The following is a 19,541-nucleotide window of genomic DNA, read 5'->3' on the forward strand; positions in this document are numbered from 1 at the left end:
AACTATGTGACTTTTATTTCCTAAATTAATATTGTTACGATATGATTAGGTTGGTACAAATTTTATCAAATGTTTTTGTCACCCCACCACCCGCTTCAAAGTAAGCCCGAAAAATCAATGGGCAAAACAATGTTTTTTTAAGAAACTTCAAAATTTCAATGAAAATATAAGTGCAATCAGCTGGAATGAAATGAAAATGCAAGTTTTTTTTTCGCTAAATCTTTTGTTTTCGTCAAATTTTTCATTTTTTAAACTTATGATTGCAAAACAACTGATCTAGTGTAAAATGCATTTTAAAAGACGTTTTGCATTAAAATGTTGGAACTTTGGCTTGTTTTTTTTCATTTTTATAGTTTTTTTTTTATTTGTGGAACTGCATTTGAATGAGCAAATCCAAATTTGCTAATTGGAACGACTGACAGCAGCTGAGCAATTCTCTGAGATTTCGGTCATTCGATTTTTTTTTAATTTTTTAATCCTTTGTAAATTGTAATTTGTTGGTTTATTGGATACGACAACTTGTTAGTTTACACTGTTAATCAGGTCAAGGAAGACCTTTTAATGCCCAAAGAAGCCATTTTGCCTCATTAGTTTGTCCATATAATTTTCCAAACAAATTTGGCAACTGTCCATACAAAATAATGTATGAAAATTCAAAAATCTGTATTTTTTGAAGGAATTTTATGATCGATTTGGTGTCTTCGGCAATGTTACACTGAAAAAAAATTAAGCGAGGTAAAAAAAACTTGTGTGTGTGATTTTTAATTTAATTTTTTGTCACTAAAACTTGATTTGCAAAAAAACCATATTTTTTTTTTTTTTGATATGTTCAAATGCCAACTTTTCAGAAATTTCCACGTTGTGCAAAAAATCTTTTTAAAAAAAATTTAAATCAATACTGATTTTTTCAAGACTAACATTTCAGAAGGGCGTAATATTGAATGATTGGCACTTTTGAAATGTTAGTCTTGATTTAAAAATTTGGAAAATATTGTTTTCGAAAAGATCTGAAAATTTCACGAATGTTTCATATTTTAACATTGTAAATCGGAACATCAGTTGCTGAGATATCGACAGTTGAAAACTGTGGGTTGTTTGGGTGAGACTTAGAAAACATCATTTTTTCGGTTTAAAACCTTTGCATGGCAATATCTCAGCATATATGGGTCGTATCAACAAAGTTTAAAAAAGCAAAATATAGATAATTTTTTCAGCTTTTCAAAAATATTTTTTCAAAAGTAGGCAAATATGTGCACTAATTGAAAAAAATGAATAACTACTACTATTTTTAAAAAGTTACCTTAAAATGGCTTTAACTAGAAAACTGTGCACTTTATGAAAATACTTTTTGATTGCAAATTTGATTTTACATCAAAAAATGAAGTTGGCAAATTTTTGCGACCAAAATATCGAATTAAAAAAAAATAGTATTGATTAAAAAATTCATAACTCGGTGAAAGTTTTTTTGCACAACCTGAAAATTTCTGAAAAGTTGGCATTTGATGTCCCCTTAAACAAAAAAAATAGTGTTTTTTTGCAAATCAAGTTTAAGTGACAAAAAGTTAAATTAACAATCACCAAAAAATGTTTTACCGTGTATCATTTTTTTCAGTGTAGTCCTAATCCATACCTACAACTTTGCCGAAGACACCAAATCGATTTAAAAGTTCCTTCAAAAGATACAGATTTTTTAATTTTCATACATCGTTTGTGGACAGCTGTCAAATTTGTATGGAAAATTATATGGACAAACTAATGATGCAAAATGGCTTCTTTGGGCATTCCGAAGGCACCAAAAAAGTTTCAGCCGGATTAAAAAATACAAAAATTTAAATTAATAAAAAAGAATCGATTTCGTAAAGAACTGCTCAGCATGAAATCACGTGTTCGGAAATTGTCAAACAATGAGGTTGGTTCTTAAATGTAAATTCTTTTTCCTTTTTATGATTCTTAAAAAAAATCTTTGTTTTATTATTAAACTATAAGGCTACGATTCTGCTGTTTGAGTTTGAAATTTTGTTAAAAGTAAATGTTTGAATTTTATAAAACTGAAGATTATAATATTGAATCAAAATACATATCAAATTTTATCTAAAATAAGATATTGAGGTAGGATTAAAAACAAATATTCAAACATAAATCAGTTGTTGTTGTTGTTGTTAATTCATTTATTTCTGGCAGCTTTAACCTTCTTGGTGATTCGCTGCCCTAAACATAAATCAGTGGTAATCATTATCTGGTTCATTTTATTACAAAAAACAAACATGTGACTTTCCATGGCCCCAACAAAGAGTTGGAAAGCAAACCTTTCCTTTGATTCCAAAATTTTACAAGCAAAACTTCTGTAATTAATGTTTGTACCCTGACAGTGGTTAAGATAAGATCGCGACTGTCGAAGATGAAGTGAGGCGAAGGTTTTTCCACGCAAAAACTACCCCGATCCTACCACACTTTCTGAGTTTGCTCAACGAGTAAAATTGCCATAGACATTGGGTTAAATGAAAAGTTATTTGTTTTAATTCGAATAAATAATCCGTGTAATATATATTAAATAAGTTGCAACAAATTTGTATTTTTTACGTGACTAAAAAAGTTCTGATTTTTTGAAAATTTTGTCACAAAACTCAACGTCTAGTTGTCACTGTCTCTCATCTACTACACGCCATACCACAAAATGGGAATTAAAAGATGAGATAAATGATTGTTCTGCTAGAAACTTCAGAACCAACCAACCAAGTCAGACAGATTCAGTCAGAATCAGCGCGTCTCGTCTCTCGAGACAAAACACGCCGAGCATTACATAGTGGAATTCAGAAGGGATTTGACTTGATTCGCTGCTCAAATGATTTGTGTTTTTTTTTGTTCGCTCTCACTAATGCCACTAAAGCTAGTCCTTGATTAGGAGTCTAGTTTTTGGTAGGGGAGGAGGGGTAAGATTAATTGCTCTAGGCCACAAGAGTGGCCGGGGTTGTGGTCTTGTGTTCTGCAGCAATAGCTAATAGGATTTGCGGACGACTTGAGCTCGAGATTGAAGTGATCATTTGGTGATTATCTCTGTGACGCCGATTAGGAGCAGAGTTATTCCGCTTCAGGGAGTTTTTTGCAGGACGATTGTGGGGTTTGCGGTGTGAATTGATTTCTTTAATGAAAATTTTGTTTAACATTTCTTAAACCTTTAAGAATCGTATTTTCGTTACAGAAATTTGCAGTTTGCTAATTAAATCTATTCAGCAAGTGTGTCGTCTGGCCATTCAATTATCATATCTGTAGTTTCCTTAAAGCACATTAAGCCATCATCTGGCCTCTTTTGCCTCTCACCGGATATCCATCGGCCGTTGGCGCTGGCAGTTGGCTTCCCGTTGGTTGGACCGGATGGTGTCCTGTATCTGCACCAGATTCTGGGTTCACAGACATATTTATTTATGTAACCAGATTCCTCTTTCCAGCTCACGTGGAGCTTCAACGAGCAGACGAGATTTCCCCCTTTTATCTATATGGGTAATTCTCCGCCAACTCACACAGCAGTTGCCCCGACCCCTCTTCGATTTGCGTGAAACTTTGTCCTAAGGGGTAACTTTTGTCCCTGATCACGAATCCGAGGTCCGTTTTTTGATATCTCGTGACGGAGGGCGGTACGACCCCTTCCATTTTTGAACATGCGAAAAAGAGGTGTTTTCAATAATTTGCAGCCTGAAACGGTGATGAGATAGAAATTTGGTGTCAAAGGGACTTTTATGTAAAATTAAACGCCCGATTTGATGGCGTACTCAGAATTCCGAAAAAACGTATTTTTCATCGATAAAAACACTAAAAAAGTTTTAAAAATTCTCCCATTTTCCGTTACTCGACTGTAAAATTTTTTGGAACATGTCATTTTATGGGAAATTTAATGTACTTTTCGAATCTACATTGACCCAGAAGGGTCATTTTTTTATTTAGAACAAAATTTTTCATTTTAAAATTTCGTGTTTTTTCTAACTTTGCAGGGTTATTTTTTAGAGTGTAGCAATGTTCTACAAAGTTGTAGAACAGACAATTACAAAAAAAATGATATATAAACATAAGGGGTTTGCTTATAAACATCACGAGTTATCACGATTTTACGAAAAAAAGTTTTGAAAAAGTTGGTCGTCGTCGATCATGGCCGTTCATGGTCACCCGCGACAGACACGGACGACGAAACAAAGAGAAACGCAAAAAGTAACTTTTTCAAAACTTTTTTTCGTAAAATCGCGATAACTCGTGATGTTTACAAGCAAACCCCTTATGTCTATATATCAATTTTTTTGTAATTGTCTGTTCTACAACTTTGTAGAACATTGCTACACTCTAAAAAATAACCCTGCAAAGTTAGAAAAAACACGAAATTTTAAAATGAAAAATTTTGTTCTAAATGAAAAAATTACCCTTCTGGGTCAATGTAGATTCGAAAAGTACATTAAATTTCCCATAAATGACATGTTCCAAAAATTTTACAGTCGAGTAACGGAAAATGGGAGAATTTTAAAACTTTTTAGTGTTTTTTTGATGAAAATACGTTTTTTCGGAATTCTGAGTACGCTATCAAATCGGGCGTCTAATTTTACATAAAAGTCCCTTTGACACCAAATTTCTATCTCATCACCGTTTCAGGCTGCAAATTATTGAAAAACACCTCTTTTTTCGCATGTTCAAAAATGGAAGGGGTCGTACCGCCCCTCCGTCACGAGGTATCAAAAAACGGACCTCGGCTTCATGATCAGGGACAAAAGTTACCCCTTAGGACAAAGTTTCACGCAAAAAGAAGAGGGGTCGGGGCAACTTTTCCCGATTTCGTGTGAGTTGGTAGAGAATTACCCATATGCTATCTGCCATTGATAAAAAGCGTTCCCCTGATTAGACTAGCTGCTTATGATAACACGGAAAGAAAATTATTCTGTGAAGCTTTCATTTTGCGTCAGCAATATCCAGATTCCCGTTTTCTTCACAACTTCTCTTTTTCCGTGCAAAAAGTTTCCTTACTGCCTTTTCCAGAGGAAGCCATCGCAGCAGCATCCAGTCTGGCAAGCTGTACAATTTCACATCCGGCCATAACCTGTTCCGACCCCGTCTCAACGCTCGAAGCTCTTGAGGTAATATATAAGTCCAAGGGATTAACATCTGAACCACCCCCAGCTGAAAGTGGCCCCCTTACCTGTTTCTGGTTCTACGCTCCAAGGACGAGATGAATTGTGGCACCTTCAGCTGTTCATGCATGTGACACAGACACAATAATCGGCTTAGCCGTCGGTTATTTCGTCCTCGTCGTTGAGCTGTAGCTGAAGCTGCACCAGGGTTCGTGTCCCAGATTGAAAGCTCCTGCCTGGAAGGATCCCGGCGAGGTCACGTGCTAATCTGGAAATATAAGCCGGTGGCAAAAAGGTGATGTGTGAATTTAGAGTAACGTCAGTTGGCGGGGAAGAATTTATTGTGGGATTTTACAAATGTGACAGCTCTGGGCGGTGGAATGTTAGACACGTGAACCGGAAGGAAGTAATCTTAGGTTACTTTAGTCATACCAGTGGAAATATTTTGGAGATTAGAGGGTAACGCTGAACAAATGGTTGAGGGTTCACTTTTCTTCCTTTCTAAGAAAAATTTCTGAACATGGTAGTCGCAACCAACCTTGAGTCCAAATTCAGAAAAATAAAAGTTAAATCTTATTGAAAGTAGGGGAAATATACCCTTTCTAATCAAACACCTCTCTTCGTAATATGGAGAGTTTGATGCTCGATTAAAGCTCCAAAAATACTATTTAGGCTATAAACTTACCAGCAACAGCACCGCCTCGAGTAAGCACGCGAATGTATGCCACTTACTGGCCAAAAAGATCAAATTTAATGCACTTTTGATCATAATTTCTATTTTGCGAGACCATTTCTCATCATTTTGGTGGCACACACATCCACACGCAAGATGAGAGGTTAACTGCTTAACGAAAGTCGCCATCAATATCTTTTCACTTGCGCTAACGATTTCAAAGCGCTTAAGATATAAAATTGCTTTCAACTACCGGCAACATGTTCTTTTGACCGTTACTTAGTCACTCACTTGAAAAATAATCCCGAAACATGTAAATAATTAGCAAGCACCATCCAAAAAACAAACGCGCTAAGTCTTTTGACGTTTCAATTTTGACCATCCATTCCAATCGAAGGCTGAAGAAAACCGAGCGAGAAGCTAAGGCAAATAAAGAACAAAGGGTGGCCACCAACACCACCAGCAGCGCTTGTGGTGTTGCCAGGAAACTTTCTCTATAAATGCTACTTTTCGTGAGTGTTCACTCAAAATTTCATCAATGTTGGCAGCACGAAGCAGACCAAAACGAGCGTTGGAAGAAAAAAAGAACTAAGCTGAAAATAGAAAAATGGGCGTGGCCCAATGCACACGACTGATTAGAATGCGTTTTTGAAATATTTTTTTAAAATGCTTGTAAAAGGAATAGCATAACTTTTAATAAAAGTGAAAATAAACAGAAATATTCACAAAAAGTTGCTCTACTCGTTGGTGTACTTGGTTTTACTGAATTTCAAGGAACACTCCAGATTATCCAGCATCATTCAAACAAGACCGCTTATTAGGCTTAAAATTGGTTTATTTCCCCAACCTAGCATTCAAGTTATCTTCAGATACCAATTAATTTCAAATCTTAGTCAAACCTCAGTTTAGTTCTGTGGAATCAGAGTATCTTAGTAAAGCTCAGTAAGTGAAATATTAATCAAACACTATTTGAACCACAGCCACAGTTGAAGTTCTCGACAAGTATTTGTAAAAATTTGCACAAATATCTTTATAAATAAAATTAAAAAAAGAAAGATTATTTTCTTAAAAAATAAAATCACTTTTTAAATTTTGTGGCGAGAATAAGTAAATGTTGCAAATTGAATGTTACAAAAACAGTTTAAAGATCAATGTGTGGTCCAAATCCGGGCATACTCGAGATTACCCCCAGCTCAAATTTGGAATTTAGCCTAGTGATTTGGGGACCATCCATAAACCACGTGGACACTTTTTTGGGAATCTCAACCCCCCCCCCCCCCTTCGTGGACAATTGTCCATACAAAAAAAATCTTTTTGTATGGAGCGTGGACAATCGCTTACCCGCCTCCCCCTAAAGTGTCCACGTGGTTTATGGATGGTCCTTTGCCGATCTTTAATTTTATGGGGTAGCCCCGAGGAAGCTCGGATTGGAACCATCCTAATGTGTATCTTAAAAAGTTTCAAAGCATTATAATATAAAAAAATAAGACAATTTTTTAGAAGACACAATAAATCCCAAAAATATTCCTAAAAAGTTCAATTTTCGGAAAAACAAAATTAGCCCTTCTCATTTGCAACACCTCTTCTGTAGACACCAAAGCTTCAAAACTTAATCATTATTCGGAAAATACATTTTCCACTTGGTGTCGTTTTTTACCCAAATCATGGAAATTTTAAGTAGTCATTGTTCCCAGAGAATTACTTAAAGAAACTCTCAATTTAAAAAAATACAAATTTCTCCAATTATTCACTATGTCTTAGTTGAAATTTATTAAAAATTGATTAAATTTTCAATTCAATTCAGTTTATTTTTCAGGTTTAGCTTTAAACATGAAGTTAGTTTAAGATTTAAATAGAGTTTTGGGGGATCCTTGCAGCTATGTCTAATAGTCATGTATCTTTCGATGCCATTAATTTTATGTTACAAAGTAAGCTTTTAACAGGAAAACACATCAAACAAAAAACCTGTTTCTCTTGCTGATAGAAGGGGGATAGTTAGAGGAAAATTCATTAAAATATTGATCAAATTTGTTTGGATTCAGCCAAATAAAGTTTAATTATGAGCAAATCTTATTAAAAATCAGTTCGGTTTAAGTCCAGTTAGGGTTGAGTTTTAGTTCTGTATTGATAAGGTTTCTGACAGATCTCAATCCAATCTTAGTTAAAGTCTGGACAATTATGTCTTATTTTATAATTATTATTTTTTGATAAAATTTAGTCATTGACTGCAAACTGAGTCTGTCAACTACCAAAATTCTTTCCAATTTTGGAATTGTTCACTCATTTATAAAGCCTTTTCAACAAGAATCGTTCGTCTGCAAAGTTCTCTATTGTTCTCGTTCTCCGACGAAATCCGTCTTTCACAAGTTGAATATTATAAATTCTCCGTCGCCAGAATGCTGCCTCACATTCATCACCGTTCGCGAATTTGTGACAATTCAAACAGCGCGGAAAAGCCAAACAGATGGCACCACTTTGATGCGATTAAATCCACCAGTCTGTATGTGTGCATAGGTATGTGAGCCGGTTAAATGCTTCTTTGATTTACGAGCACCCAATTTTAAGTGCCAAAACACCTGCGCTCTTGCGTGGAAGCCAACTTGGCAAGTTGCATGTAGGTAGGCTCTCTTTGCGCTAATTCACGTTGGATTATTTCGGGAAATTCGTCTTGCAAACGATCGATTATAATTTGAGAAGGTTTTTAATTAAACTTTCAAAAATATTTGGACCATGTTTCCAAATTTAAAAAAGCTAACTAGCCAAGCAAATTATTTTTTTAAACATAAACCGTTGGATAAGCCCACCGTGCAGCGCGCTGCGGTTTTTCACTGATTATTTATATTATTTATATTTGCACTAAAACTATTAAAAAGCTGCACATGGTGCCTAAGTCAGTACACTCTGACCGACCAGGTAGGAAGCAGCACAACACCTTCCAACTCAGATTTTGAGTGGAAATAGGACCACCTACCAAGTTTTCCACCACCCAGGAAAGGTGGCGAAAAATAAGCATTTTCACAAAACGAATCCGGCCAGCTGCAGAGGCAACGATAAAGACTCGTAAACGTTAACATTTATTGATATTTACTTCTATTTGCGCACACACACACGCGCTCTTTTTTCCGTGGAGGAAGCTTTTTTCCCCGACCAACTCAGCAGGTTGCCATTGCTGAACTTTTGTGCGGCGTCAGCCATTTGACTGTGACTTTCAGGTTGGGACCAACAATCAACAGATGGATGGCGTATATATTAATCGTTTTTGGCACAGTTGGTGATTGAAATTAAGTGCCGGTTTGTTGGTGGAGTGTGGTAATTGAATTAAGGAAAACTTGAAGCATTTGGGTGCTTTCAAAGGGAAAAAATGGATTTAAATTTTATTGTTCATAAAGTTAAACTTTTTTGGCTTCTTTTAAACCTTCGCAGGTAACAGATTAAGTTGTTCTAGATTTCTTGGCAATTGTTAGTGATTTTGTTCTAAAAGCTATGGAGTTCGACAATAAAGAAAAAACCCTGGTTTTGAATAAAAGTGTTAGATTCCTGATTTAAAACTAAACGGCAAAGAATTTAGATTCTTGAGTTTGAAGAACTTTAGTTTAGGACAGTAGAGTATAGAGTTTTTTCGTGAATTAAAGCTTAAAATTTCACTTAATCTTCAGTCTCTCAAGGTCTTTCAAATATCGTAAACCAAGGTAGACATTGATGAAATGAATACAATCGTGATATATCACAAATATATTGGAAATTAAAAAGTATTTAACACTTTTAATTGAACTTTTTATGATTCAAACTTTGTAAAAGTACTTAATTTAGTTTTCAAATAATGTGCAATTTTAATGATAAATCGTTGCTTAAGAATTTTGTAAAATTATTCCTTCAATTTCAATATAATTTCATTGAATTTGTGTCCTCGATAATAAAAAATAGTACGTATTTAATGTTTTGTGAATTATTATTTATTTCTGAACAAATATTTAAAGTTTTCTGCTTTGATCAATTCGAATCAAACTCATTTCAAAAATATTTGATGAAAATTTTTGCCTATATTTACTCTTTTTAATAACATTTAAACGTGTAAGGGACCATCCATAAACCACGTGGACACTTTAGGGGGGGGGGGGGTATGGTGATTGTCCACGCTCCATACAAAAAAGATTTTTTTTGTATGGACAATTGTCCACGAAGGGGGGGGGGGGGTTCGAGATTCCCAAAAAAGTGTCCACGTGGTTTATGGATGGTCCCTAACCTACATTGCACAGTGTTCCAGATCGCAAAATTAAGTGGAAAAAGGATTTTCCGCAAAATGGTGAAGTTTTGGAGCTTTGGTGTCTTCAAAAGAGTTGTTGCAAATGGAAAGGGGCAACTTTTGGTTTGGTTGAAAATTAGGGTGGTTCACTATTAGGGTGATTTTGAAAATCTAACTTTGCTGGAATATTTTTGGGAATTTTTTAGTCTTCTAAAAAGTTGTTGGACTTGCCAATCCAAGCAACTTTGTCGAAGACACCAAAATTTTATCTCGTAATCTACGCCTTTATTGAAAGCATCTGAGCAAACCTTCAAAAATCATTTTTTTTTTTGAATGTGGCACATTTAGAGTTCTAAAAAACACCCATTTTTATTTTTTGACAGGTCAATTTGGACTTAAGGGTCAAAAGTCCATTTTAAGGTAAAAAAGAGGCAAATTTAAAACTTAAATATATATCTCGAATAGGCGCAAGCCAAATTTTAAGCACCAGGTTGCATTTGAAATTGAAGATCCAGCACTACAAATGCTGAAAAAATCTCAGGGGTATATTTCTTTCAACTCGAGATATCTTCATTTGAAAAAGTCTAATTTTCAAGGGAAGACCATATGGGACCACCCTAACGAAATTCGAAAATTTTCCAAATATATGTTTTTCTATGTAATTTTGCCCGTTGAATCTGAATCTGCCCTCAGAGTTGACTTATATTGTCGAAAAATCGATTTTTGGTCATATTTTGGGTTTCCATGTGAAATTATCATTTAAGCCCAATATATGACCAAAAATCGATTTTTCGATAATTTGGGTCAATTCTGAGGGTAGGAGCGGTCGTGGCTGACTGGTTACGGTGTTCGCTTTCTAAGCGAATAGTCCTGGGTTCGATTCCCATCTGCTCCCAACGAGAAAGTATAGGAAATATTAATCTTGAAACTCTGAACATGATCTAATCTAATCTAATCGAACACAAGCGCAGCCAGTCCGAAGAAAGCATCCTGGAAGAACTTGTGGTTAGATTACGCCCCAAGTTCTTTCTTGTCAATATTAATTATTGCAGTAAACTTGAGTAACCCCGAAGATGTATTGCAAAAATTAATGCGGCCAGGCCTACTGTGTTTTATTAACCGCAGAGACAGATTCTGTGAACGGAGCACATTTCACAGAATCAACAGGGGAGGAAGGATGCGTGGACATACCGTACCAAACGCTCCGGATCAGTTGTGGTTGGGTGTGTTAGTGTAAATTTGGCAAATAATTATATTTTTATGGGGTGAGGGTGAGAAGGGAAGGGGTAATCTTGAAACTCTGAACATGAACGAAAAATCAAAGTCGGCCGAGTCGGGGTTCGATCCCCCGTCCTTTGGATAGGTAAGCAAAAATGCTAACCACTACGCCATCACAGCTTGGTGAGCGATGACTGGAATTAGGAATACTGTTACTATCAACTATTTACGCGCCGGGTCCTTGTCCATTTGACAAGGGTTCGGAAGTTCTAAATAACGTTTGAACCCGATTGGTGCAAACGTTCTTCAGGGCGGGGCTTGTCGATAAAAGCTGAGGTAAGTCGCGCTCGGCTAGCCAGCGTAGAAATGGGTATCCGAAGCTCGGCAGAGCTAACACCATCCAAATGCCTATGCGAATTATTTGCATGTATAGAATGAAGATCTTAAAATACATGGAAACAACTCAATTTGTAAGAAGCGACCGCGTGGTTCCGTTTGGTTGGTTGCACACACCACACCACCACACAACCCACACCACCACCACACTACATTTGGGTCAATTCTGAGGGCAGATTCAGATTCAGCGGGCAAAATTACATAGAAAAACATATATTTGGAAAATTTTCGAATTTCGTTAGGGTGGTCCCATATGGTCTTCCCTTGAAAATTAGACTTTTTCAAATGAAGATATCTCGAGTTGAAAGAAATATACCCCTGAGATTTTTTCAGCATTTGTAGTGCTGGATCTTCAATTTCAAATGCAACCTGGTGCTTAAAATTTGGCTTGCGCCTATTCGAGATATATATTTAAGTTTTAAATTTGCGTCTTTTTTACCTTAAAATGGCTGTAACTTTCGACAATAAAGTCCAAATTGACATGTCAACAAATAAAAATGTTCTTTTTTTAGATCTCTAAAAGTGCTCAAAATATCACTTTTCTCTAAAACTTAACCCTGAATTGCCACGTTAAAAAACTGATTTTTGAAGGTATGCTCAGTTCCATTCTATATATTCTATTTGGTCATAGAAGGCGTAGATTACGAGATAGAATTTTGGTGTCTTCGACAAAGCTGCTTGTATTGGCAAGCCCAACAACTTTTTAGAAGACTAAAAAATTCCCAAAAATATTACAGCAAAGATAGATTTTCAAAATCACCCTAATAGTGAACCACCCTAATTTTCAATCAAACCAAAAGTTTCCCCTTTCCATTTGCAACAACTCTTTTGAAAACAGCAATGCTCCAAAACTTCACCATTTTTCGGAAAATCCATTTTCCACTTAATTTTGCGTTCTGGACCACTGTGCATTGTTTCAATAAGATAGATTTTTTAACACAATATTTGTTCCATTTAATTTGAATCTAAGTATAGGAAAACCGTTTGTTTTACAAAAAAAAATCCACAAAAAAGCATAAACTTTACCTTAATTTAAAGGAATTATATTTTCTCTTGCGAAAAAAATGTCTTATCAATATTTTCTTAGATATGATGAAAATTATCTTTAAAATGCTTAGTTGTAATTAAATACAACTAAAAAAAAGTAAATCTTTCCCAGTTCCTGAGGGGAACACCCGTGAAGAGTATCGGGGCCGGCATTTACAAAGCGGATTCAGTGGCAGTTTTTCACTCAACTAATGTTAACATGTATAGTAGAGTGTAACAAAAATGACTTTTTGGTGGGCATTCAAGGGTTTGTTCCGGTGGGCATACTAAGCCCAAATCCAAAATATGAGCTTGATTGGACGTAACAGGAGCTGGCGCTCCGCCCTTCAATTTTAAATGGGATTTAACCCGTAAAAAATCATTTTTCCAAAAATGTCACTTTTTGAGGCATTTTGGCCACTGAAGCGTTTATTTTCAACATCATTGGCATGTAGGCCAGATCCTTGCGCATCTTTTGGTATATATAACATTGAATTTTGGAGCACCCTGGAGCTCGGTACAGACCTTCAAAGTTTGGCATTTTTTCGAAAAATCGGTCCCGGCAAAAAAGATATGCGTCGCGCCTCGCGACGCCCTAGACGCCATTTGATTTTGCCGGGGCCGATTTTTCGAAAAAATGCCAAACTTTGAAGGTCTGTACCGAGCTCCAGGGTGCTCCAAATTTCAATGTTATATATACCAAAAGATGCGCAAGGATCTGGCCTACATGTCAATGATGTTGAAAATAAACGCTTCAGTGGCCAAAATGCCTCAAAAAGTGACATTTTTGAAAAAAATCTTTTTTTGCGGGTTAAATCCTATTTAAAATTGAAGGGCGGAGCGCCAGCTCCTGTTACGTCCAATCATGCTCATATTTTGGATTTGGGCTTAGTATGCCCACCGGAACAAACCCTTGAATGCCCGCCAAAAAGTCATTTTTGTTACATCCTAATGTATAGGTTAATGTTAACATTCCATAGGTCGCCTCCCTAAGGTGTCGTAATAAGGTCCAGTTTGTGACGATACACTACCTTCCCTTTACTAAGCAATCGAATCCAGAAGGGAAAAAGATCACCAGTTGTGTTGGTCCGAGCCGGGATTTGAACCCCGAACAACAAAGCATTTTAAAAAATGTGTTCAAATATAGAAACCATGGCTTGTAATTTTATCTATATAAATAAAAAATTTCGACGGTTTTGTTCGAACGCGAATCAATTCAACACGGAACGTCGGATCAAGGTGCTCTTTGTTGCGTTGGGTTCGTATAAGTCCAAGGAAGGTTCTTACGCCAAAAAGTTACAACTTTGGCCACTGTGGAACCGCTCCGGAAAATCTGTGGATTGTATGGGAAAAGTTACGTAAAATCAAACTTAGATCACAGGAGGCTGAATTAGCAAACAAGCAAGAAACGTCAGGAAACCAAACAAGGGCAGGACGAAGTTTGCCGGGAAGAGCTTGTTGTTTATATTTGTTGATAACTTATAACCATTAAAATTTCATCACATTTTGGTCGATCCAATTACGAGAAATGTAGAAAAACGTAAAAATCTCGATTTTGCTCTATGCGGGGAAGGGTTAAGATGATAGTACGGGTTGTCAAAAAAATCTTTTCGATCGAAAATGCTCTTCTTTCTCCTTCCATTTTGTAAGAAAGGTTTTACCTGTTAGTAGGTCTGTCGTAACGTTCTTTATGAATGACGCCTTATATTAAGACTGCAACCAAAAAGTTTTGATAATGGACTTAAAAAATCACCTCCAGCCATTAGCTTCACTCCCCCCAAAAGTGCAAATCTCACCAAACGTTACTGCCGCCTTACAAGTACCTCCTACCAGCACGATTCCGTTTCCAAAAACGGGCCGAAAGTACTACCACTTTTCCCATTCTCAACAAGTTACCAAGTAGAGGCCACTTGAGTTGCATTAGTGTGCCAACAACTTGTCGAACACAGACACATTGGCTCAACTTGCTGCAACTTTGAGAGTAGCTTCCACAGTAATGGTGCGCGCGGGCAAAATCGAGGTAGGGAAACTTTTCAAATGATCACTGCGAACTGCAAACTGCTGCCAGGTGTAAAATGCACTTTGACTTTCGCCTTTGAAGCGCGCTGAGGTGTGCGGAAAACGGAAATAAATCTTGTCCGACGCAAAAAAAAAATCCGCTGGGAAAGGGAGAGGAAAAAGTTTTCTCGATGGGAAAAGTCAGATTTGGGGTGTGAATTTCGTTAAGTGGAAAAAGTAAAAGGTACTTTGAGAGTTTTTGGCGCGTTAGCAAAGATTGTTTTTGATGAAAAAAATATACAAGCAAGGCAAAATCAGTTTTACAAAAAAAAAATTGTACAAAGAACTTATAACTATTAGCCATAGCTGCATTTTGCAACTTTTCCAGCAAAGAATGCTTATCAAACCACAGCACACTCCATGAAATTAAAATTTTCAAACAGCCCATTCCAAGTGCCTTCTTTAGATTCTTCCAGCAAATTCCTCAGTTCATTAAACGTAATGGCAATTTTTCCAATATCCATAAACATCCAATTTGGTTTGCATCATTTCAGCATAATAATAATCATAAAGAGACAAGCCTCACCTTTCCCCAACCAGATTTCAATGGTATTTTCCTCCTACCACAAAGAGGAAAATAGGTTGAGCAAAAAAAAATCCATTGCACAAGTGTCAGACGACCAACAGATATAATAATAAAATCATAAAAACAGGAACAAACTATGAATACCAATGGCATACAGAAAAAGTGGACAGCAAGTCAGCCGTAGGGAAGATGGGAAGTCACTTCCGGTGGCCAACCACCAAAGAGAGATCAGGTAATGAAGAGTCCCAGGAGAACTGGGAAAGAGCAGCTTCATTTCGACCATTATGGCAGCACTGCCAACAAGTTGTTTGCAGGAGGCGAATTTAATTATTGTATGTTGAACGAAATTCCTCGCCAAATCAATTACGAGTGAGATACTTTGGCTGGAGAAACAGAGAATGTTTAGGAGAAAATTGCCAGACAGAAAAGCTCATGATGGCAACTTATTAAAATCAAATTGCTTGGAAAAATTCTTGAACAATTATGAAGAACGTAATAGGTTGCATATTTTTGCAATATTTTGTTATCTCTCTCTAACAATTGAACAAAATGTTTAAAATAAAATTGAATTCTCAGAAATGAGATCATTCCATCCAACTTCCTCAGAAAAGCAATCCAGCACAAAGCTCTTTCCTCCTACACTTCATGAAAACCACCCTCAAGCTCTGACCCTTTTTCCAAAAACAATTCACCTAGATATAAATACACCCCAAGGACACACTTCATTCATCAAACTAACTGCCCACTTGAACGGCAGACCAACCCACCCACAAGGATAAACAATACCATCCCCCACCCACCTGGAGCAACAAGGGTTAGAAATGAAAGGTAGGGTAGGAAAAATCCCGGAAAAGGATACCGAAGCTTCTTTTTTTTTGGGTCGAGTACCATTGTTGGGTGGCCGTCGGCCGCCGCCGCTGGTGATGATGATGATGTGTCAGTTTTGCGGTCACTACATCACCCATCCCCTCCATATAAATTCAACCGATGTGAACGCTCCTATCGCGTTCGGGGATGCTTTTTGGGGTGAAATGTTGTTTGTTGGATGAGTCCCAGATCTTGGTCAAGATTGTTCAAATTTGGACCAAAATAATATTTGAAGTGGCTATAACTAGAATACGGTGCACCGTATCATATTTTATGTTAAAACATGTTCAATAAAAATTTTATTGTATCAAAAATTAAGTAAAAAAAATATTTTTTTCCACGTTATTCAAGATTTAAATTTGCCCCAACTCAATCCACTTCAATAAATCTTCTTTGTGGTAAACTTTACGCAGTTGGTCTGGCCGTTAAAAAAAAGGATGTTGGAAGCAACAATCATTTTCCCGGCATTCTCCAGGATGTTCAGAAAGGATGGCTGCACTAAGGTAAGATTAAATTAGATTAGATTAGAAAATTGGCAGCACTGCCAAATTCATTTTGACAACTTTATAAGAACTCAAATGATTTTGTTTATAGTCATTAAACTTAACTTTAATGAAACAGCATTGAAACCATCTGAAGCATTTTTTTAATTCTCAATAATTATACCACAGCAGGACTCACATTTATTTTTGCTGTATCCACTAATTAAAAAAAAATCACTATATAATCCCTTACAAAACCAATATCATTCTTTACACTAGTTTATGCTAATGGGGTGACCCATTACAAAATTGCATAATATCGTCACACAAAAACAAAGGTTACACACAAAACATCAAAAAATTATCGGTCATCACTGAAATTTTGAAGATTCCGCAATTTTAATGAAAAAAGTCATTTTTTCTTTTTGGAACGTAGTGCGTCGAAAAATCAAGATTTTATTTTTCATAAATTATATCTCAGAATTCTGTTAATGAACCTCGCCCACTTTTGAGTATGTTACGTAAAATTTCCCAATCCAATAAGAATATTTTCAGATTAGGCTCTTTGGTCCAGACACCGTCAAAACGGAGTTTAAAGTTTTCATATGACTTTTTCAAATGTTAGTCTAGATTTTTGATACTTCAAACTATTTTTGACTTGAAAGTCCATCTAATCACCATTCTTTTGCGTCCAATAGAGCTAAAATCGGTTAAAACTTCGTTTTTGTGAAAATCGACGAAAATTGTCATTTTTTCGGACCACTTTAACAAGGCGACAAGTTTTTAGTTTTTAGTTTTTAGTTTTTAGTTTTTAGTTTTTAGTTTTTAGTTTTTAGTTTTTAGTTTTTAGTTTTTAGTTTTTGGTTTTTGGTTTTTTGTTTTTTGTTTTTTTGTTTTTTGTTTTTTGTTTTTTGTTTTTGTTTTTGTTTTTGTTTTTGTTTTTTGTTTTTGTTTTTGTTTTTGTTTTTGTTTTTTGTTTTTGTTTTTGTTTTTGTTTTTTGTTTTTTGTTTTTTGTTTTTTGTTTTTTGTTTTTTGTTTTTTGTTTTTTGTTTTTTGTTTTTTGTTTTTTGTTTTTTTTTTTTTTTTGTTTTTTGTTTTTTGTTTTTTTTTTTTTGTTTTTTGTTTTTTGTTTTTTGTTTTTTGTTTTTTGTTTTTTGTTTTTTGTTTTTTGTTTTTTGTTTTTTGTTTTTTGTTTTTTGTTTTTTGTTTTTTTTTTTTTTTTTTTTTTTTTTGTTTTTGTTTTTTGTTTTTGTTTTTGTTTTTTGTTTTTGTTTTTTTTTTTTTTTTTTTTTTTTTTTTTTGTTTTTTTTTGTTTTTGTTTTTTGTTTTTGTTTTTTGTTTTTGTTTTTGTTTTTGTTTTTGTTTTTGTTTTTGTTTTTTGTTTTTTGTTTTTTGTTTTTTTTTTTTTGTTTTTGTTTTTTGTTTTTGTTTTTGTTTTTTGTTTTTTGTTTTTTGTTTTTTGTTTTTTGTTTTTTGTTTTTTGTTTTTTGTTTTTTGTTTTTTGTTTTTTGTTTTTTGTTTTTTGTTTTTTGTTTTTTTGTTTTTTGTTTTTCAGTAGTGTTAGTATTTTTCTATTTTTTCTCATACCTTCAAAAACTCCGTCTGCTGGACGTGTCACAAGATAGCACACAAGCTACGATGTGTATCTGCGTGGAGAATTATTGGAACAAAGTGATGCGGGCAGTGATAAACATAGTTAATGAGCAATTGCAAACATTTTAATGAATACCGTCATCAGGGTGACATTGGGTCTGGTGGGTGAGATACAGGCATACAAAATTGCTTAAATTTGTATGACCCAATCTCACCCCCAGACCTAATGTCACCCCTGATGACGGTACATACTTTTTTTGGTACGATAGATTTTCTTGTTGGAATCCTAACCATGCAAGATTTTTTTTCAACTGTCCCAAAAAATCTTCCAAAAAGTCTTCCTAAAAGCAGTTTTTACCTTACATATTTTTATGTGCAGCTTAGTACATAAAAAGCAGAGCAGACCATGGCTCTTGTCGTGGATGAAGAGAAGAAGAAAAATAGGAAATTAAAAAAAATAAAATTCAAATTTTTTTTCTCAACTTTTTTTTATTAAAATGTATCACAAATTACTCTAATTAATAACTCTAATGCAAAACAAAAAGTTAATGATTTATTAATTTTGTAGGTTCATCTTTGTTTTGCACCCTAGTATTTGGAGAATATTCGAAAGGGGAACGAGATAAAAACTTGAAATGAAGTTTTCGTTGGCCTCAACAAAAATCTAGAGTTTTTTTAAAGGTCCTGTAATGTGTTTCATATGTTTAAAGGACCTTTAAAAAAAAACTCTAGAAATGTCTTCTGATCTTTTTCTACCTAAACTACAGATACTACTATAATGTGCACAGTTAAAATGTTATGATAATCTCATAGAAGCCAAATAACACTTTTCCTCAAATACACAAAATTTGGAACACCCTATTATTTGGACCACCCTAACGTTACTACTGTACTGATCCTGATCAACTTTTCGGAAGATAACAAAGCTGTTATTTGAAAGTGTGGTATCTACGAATTTGGTTTAACAAAATTTCGGTTATGAATCATTGTGATATGGTACCACCCTAACATTTTATTTGTTAAGATTTACACATACACACACACACACAATCAAAATTCCAAGCTACTATTGATATAAAAAAAATACAATTTCAGCAATTAAAAAAAATATTTGAAAAATAAATATTTATGAACCACCCTAATGTACTTAGATTTTATTTCATGAAAAAATAAATGTGTTTTTTGAATTCAGCTGCCCAAAATTACCCTAATATGACATATTTGGTAGAATACCTGACATTTTTTAATTATGTCACACCTTTGTTCGGAGAGGATCCACTGTGAGCCGGTTTTAAAATGTAAACAAGGTTATAACTCATACAACTTTGACAGTAGCTGTTTTAAAAACGGTTT

General features: G+C 35.0%; 1 protein-coding gene across 2 annotated transcripts in view; it reads right to left on the reverse strand.

The window, feature by feature from the left end:
* LOC6045657 (lachesin) overlaps positions 1 to 19,541 on the reverse strand; it is a 163,719-nt gene that overhangs the window by 96,257 nt on the left and 47,921 nt on the right. For both annotated transcript variants that reach the window (XM_038255005.1, XM_038255006.1), the window contains one exon: positions 5,174 to 5,373. The gene's annotated coding sequence lies outside the window, so the exon portion shown is untranslated. The remainder of the gene's footprint in view (positions 1 to 5,173; positions 5,374 to 19,541) is intronic.

The sequence above is a fragment of the Culex quinquefasciatus genome, chromosome 2 (assembly GCF_015732765.1).
Source record: "Culex quinquefasciatus strain JHB chromosome 2, VPISU_Cqui_1.0_pri_paternal, whole genome shotgun sequence".
NCBI classification, from domain to species: Eukaryota; Metazoa; Arthropoda; class Insecta; order Diptera; family Culicidae; genus Culex; species Culex quinquefasciatus.